At 36.9% G+C, this 5,333-nt stretch overlaps 1 protein-coding gene across 7 annotated transcripts in view; it reads left to right on the top strand.

Moving 5' to 3' along the window:
- The window catches only part of LOC109536514 (diuretic hormone receptor), an 80,245-nt gene that overhangs the window by 40,455 nt on the left and 34,457 nt on the right, over positions 1–5,333 (top strand). For 4 of the 7 annotated variants that reach the window (XM_048668369.1, XM_048668370.1, XM_048668371.1 and 1 more), the window contains exon 1: positions 5,130–5,200. The exons of the other annotated variants lie outside the window; for them this stretch is intronic. The gene's annotated coding sequence lies outside the window, so the exon portion shown is untranslated. Of the gene's footprint in view, positions 1–5,129; positions 5,201–5,333 lie in introns of those variants that run through there. 7 annotated transcript variants of the gene reach the window in all.

Consider the following 5,333-nt stretch of genomic DNA (forward strand, 5'->3'; position numbering starts at 1 on the left):
ACAATTTTAACAAAAGAACAATCCACAAAAAACGTAAAATTAAAGAAAGCGCACTAATTTTACTAAATCAAAATAATTGTGTTGCTTCATGTTCATTTATTTAATTTAAGTCATACATGGTTACCTATGCTAAAATCTGCAGTAGACCAGAGAAACATACACCCAAATTAAATTTACACCAAAATTATTAATTAACATTACCTTTACTAATTTAAACAATGAGATTAAGTCAAAGTCGCATAACTGGCAATTTGCACAGACGAATTATCAGAGCGAATTTTCATATACTCTATTATCCTACTATTGTTACACAATTTATTAACATACTCTTTTTTAGGTTCATTTAGGTTCTTTTGATAACGATAGCAGAAAATAGCTATCGAAACGTCAAGGTAATTTTATAAATTAATTTCTCTACTAATGGGAATTTTCTCTTACAGCTTGAGCCTAAGTGTGTCGCAGGATACCCTCTAGGTGATAGTTCTTGATTACTTCTTGATAAATAATTCGTTCCTATTGTGAAATAGGAGCACTATTTATCAATCTGTAATAAAAGATGTGAGGAAATTCTGTCTTTTTTAAAGACAAACATTTTTGAGGCGAAATACCCAAAAGGAAGTTTGTAAAAAAATAAATCCGCCTCAACAATATAGAACTTATTTACTTTGTAGTATTCATTGTTTTTGCCCAAAAAAATTACTTCTCTTGCCAACTTGGACATTTTTCTTAATGAAAATTAGGTCAGAGCGTCTTTTTTTGAGCCAAGCGATGCTTCAGAGTATAATGAGAGGAGCCAAAAACCACAAGGGGAGAAAAATGCGAAAGTTTGGAGTCAGACCTGATGTTTTCCACTCAAACTCAAAAGAAATGCACCAATTATCTTTTATTGGCCTGTATGGAGAACTTTAACTGCATACTTGGGCACACAAATTAAATAACGGTATATTCCCCAAAGTAAGATCCCCTAAATATAGTTTATTTGGCCTATAAACCCGGAAAAGTTTATATTTTATTTGCCGAGTTAATTAGTCTCTTTATTAGCTAATCCTGAAAATAACTGCTCGAGCCCGGTCACTTTAGGACCAATAAATGTCCACAGTTTAGCCGAAGTTTATTATTTATTTCGCGGAAGTTTTATTTATATGACACGCTTATTCGTTTTAATAGTCCCCAGGCTATTTAAAATTGTCTAGATTTGATTAACTAATTGAGGTTTTTTCTTTGGCACAACAGCGGTGATTTGTTAAAATTAGGGTAAATTGAGGGGCCAATAAGTTGATGAGGCCAATGATGATATCTGCTAGTGACGCTCTAATAATTGTTATCGGTTTGCCCTCGCTTTAACAACGCGGCCAATCGACATTTCTCCAATCCAACGGGAACAATTAGTGACATTGCCTTATTGTAGAGCACCTTCCCATTCGGGAATTCGAACACAAAAACATTGAGAGAATTGACGACTGTTTTCGAGTTTTCCATTGAAACGCGCGCTAATTAAGCCGACTCTATCAATCTTGGGATCAAAATTAAGCAACTTATTTGGGTGAAGCTTGTAAAAAGGCTTAGATTTCCTTTGTCTACTCAAAAGTAGTTTTAATTTAATATGCATACTTTTCGCAATTATTGCTTTTAATCCCGTGAAGTTTCCCCCAACTGTTTGCAGACTTGAACGGAACCAGTTTGGTCTCGAACAGTTTCCTGCTTAATGTAGCACAGGAAACAGCTTTCTGTGCTTGTACACAATCTACCTCCCTCATTGTTATTAAGGCGAGGAGCAGAATGGTCTAATCAGAGCAAACGTTTTTGGTTGCCAAAGAATCGCATTGCAAAAGGGGAACGATCATGCAACTCTCGCGCAAAATAGCTTAATTTCCTGCTACCAATCGATATGGAAACGACGGATATAATATGGCTTTTCAATGCCGTTTAATAGGAAGATAAAATCGCCCCTGAAATGTTCCCGATCGAAAACGATATGAATTTGAAACCCAAGAACGTTCATCGATTATTTAGTGAGTAGAATTACGGCTCGTCTACAGAAGTAGACGAAGTTTGCTGAATGAAGCAGCAATGGAATGGTTTCCTGTATGCGATCGTTTAGGATTTATGTGATTTTATTGCGCTTAAATCTGCCTCTGTTCCAAACTTGCTGTTATAGGAGATTTTTTATGCAAATTCTAAAGTGAGAAAAGTATGGTCTCCTGCTTCTGATTACTCTCTTCAAGGAGCAAAAGGACCTCAAAAACCAGGAAAGTGTCCAAGCTTTATTGCGTCTGAACGGTTAGAGATAGGCGAAAAATAAAGATGCTTTTTGCATATGTTAAAACTGTCTCTAAAAACCCTACAAGTTTCATTAAAATCGCATTGAAATCTGTTTTTGCACGCTTTATAAGCACAGGTGAAAAAATGCTCAACTGCCCGATCGTCTTTGAACAATGATAACTTCCCATCCAGGGCTGGTAGCAACTTGAAATTTGCACACTCTATAGAAGACACCTGTATCTGAAAATCCTGAAAGTTTTATTCAACTTGCAATAAAATTAGATTTTTGTGCGATTTGTACGCACATGTGAACAAATGGAAGTTTTCGCACAACTGCACGATCCTCTTTAAAAATTCGTAAGTTTCCATCCAGAATAGGCAGCAACTTGAAACTTCCGGCCGCTATAAAAAACACTTGACTCTAAGAACCCAGAAAGTTCCATTCAAATTGCTTTAAAATCTGATTTTTCCGCCCATTGTAACTACACATGAAAAATGGACATTTTTTGCTCAACGGCACGATCGTCTTTAAAAACCCATAACTTTCCATCCTGCGGAGGCAGCAACTTGAACTTTGCAGACAGTTTAGAACACACTTAGTTCTGCAAATCCCGACAGTTTAATTTAAAACACAAAAAACATTATTTTTGCCTGCTTTATAAACGCGGTTGAAGAAGTGCGAGTTTCCACCCTATTGCATCATAGTCTGTAAAAATTTGCAACTTCTCATCCAGAACAGACAGCAACTTGAAACTTACCGAGTCTATAGAAGGGGAATGTCTCTAAAAACCCTACAGGTTTCATTAAAATTGCATTAACATCTGATTTTTGCGCGCTTTATAAGCACATGTGAAGAAATGCTCAACTGTCCCATCGTCTTTGAACAATGATAACTTCCCATCCAGGGCTGGTAGCAACTTGAAATTTGCACACCCTATAGAAGACACGTGTCTCTGAAAATCCTGAAAGTTTTATTCAAATCGCAATAAAATCTGCTTGTGCGATTTGTAAGCACATGTGAACAAATGGAAGTTTTCGCACAGCTGCACGATCCTCTTTAAAAATTCGTAACTTTCCATCCACAACAGGCAGAAACTCTAAACTTCCGGGAGCTATAGCAGACACCTGAGTCTAAAAACCCAGAAAGTTTCATTCAAATTGCTTTAAAATCTGATTTTTCCGCCCATTGTAACCACACATGAAAAAATTTACATTTTTACTCAACGGCACGATCGTCTATAAAAATCCGTAACTTTCCATCCTGCGGAGGCAGCAACTTKAACTTTGCAGACAGTTTAGAAGACACTCGATTCTGCAAATCCCGAMAGTTTAATTTAAAACACAAAACCATTATTTTTGCGTGCTTTGTAAACGCAGGTGAAGAATTGCGAGTCTCCACCCATCTGTATAATCGTTTTTAATAATTCGTAACTTTTCATCCAAAACGGGCAGCCAATTGAAACCTGCAGAGTCTATAGGAGGCAAATGTCTTTAAAAACCCTACAAGTTTCATTAAAATCGCACTGAAATCTGTTTTTTGCGCGCTTTATACTTACTATACTTAAAACTCACAAAACCCTGCAGTGGTTCATGGTAGAGACAACATTTTTTAAAGAACATTCCGCTCGTACTTATGACTTAAAATTGAATTTTTCCAGCTTTCCCTGATATTGAAACGCTTCCCTGCCGACATTTCACCGAGATTTACTTTGGCAATGTTCAATAAATATGGAAAATTCAAGCAAAAATCTCTAGTGCTCTACTCTTCATATTTAATTGCACATAACCCTGTTTGGGCGCAGGAATATTGAAAAAAATTCCCGATATTTAAATTGAGGCTCCAGGAAATTGTCTTTTGTGCTCAGCTCTCGCGCAATATGTCATGATGAGCTTCATGAAACAAAGGCAGAACCCGTGAGACTCTTCGCACGAAAATTTCCTCAATATCGGGCTTGCATTTTGTTTTCATTTTCCTTTGTTTCCGACTCTTTGGAGTCTCACATTTTCCAGTCATCCCGGGAGTTCTAAAATAGCACCTGGCCGGCCGTATGGATCGATTTCTTGCGATTATTTCCAGAGATTATGGCTAATGCTATGGCCAACAACGTAATGGGGTTGTTGCAGGATTAAGTCGCTGTTTGGTAGTCGAAGTTTCTATAATTCCATTAAGAAGAGTTATGAGCTTGTTTAGTGCGTATTTACTCAAACAATCTAAAATATCTTGCACACTGCTTGATAATCAGGTGCCTAAGCAAACACGGCTTAGGCATTCCCGGTAAACTCATTTTCATTCAACAACCTTTACTAATTTGCAATCATTATGATACTCCGCTGCATATGATGATTAATTATTCGCATTTACAACGTCAAAAATCGCGATAATTCCCAGATAAACGTTTGCCGAAATGGGCGCAGTCTTGTCAATCGCCTTATTACCATGTTTATTGCTATTCGCACTTGCATTTGCATAGGCCTTATGTACTGGAAATAGCAATAAATGGTGATTTCATCCGTCTACAACCGTCACAGCTACGGAACATACTTTTTTTCAAGGAATTGCGACAAAACGTATTTGTTTAGAGTTTTGCTGCTTTCTGTTTTTGCTAGATTTTTCAACTGGAAAATCCGCAGCAAAAATCCACATTGGCTCTTAAGCATTTTGCCATCAAATTTTTGCTGAACACCAGAAGCTGCTACGTTTAACGCATTGATCTGGAACAGGCGCAGCTTAAACACCATTTTTTTTTGTAGACTAAGAGCATTGTGTTACCTACACGCCGAATTAGATCGACAAATATTTAAACGGCTTTGAAACAATAAACTCTGATAAAATCGCTTTGCAATGTTTTAACAATGATAGCGCACTTAGTTCAGCAATTAACGCGCAAGAAAGCAGAAGAACTGTGACTGAGTCTTGAGTGTTTTCCTTAAATTTCAGGTAATTTTTTCCTGCTTTAAAACAGTTCTTTTACAATTATCATTAGCACCCAACTCTAGACACTGAATGCTCAATGATGCAACGTTAGTCACAAATCAAATTCATTCCTGGGTTTCAGTCATTTATTGTCTCT

Source organism: Dendroctonus ponderosae, unplaced genomic scaffold, assembly GCF_020466585.1.
Source record: "Dendroctonus ponderosae isolate FM_Combo_2020 unplaced genomic scaffold, Dpon_F_20191213v2 Dpon_F_20191213_7, whole genome shotgun sequence".
Lineage (NCBI taxonomy): Eukaryota > Metazoa > Arthropoda > Insecta > Coleoptera > Curculionidae > Dendroctonus > Dendroctonus ponderosae.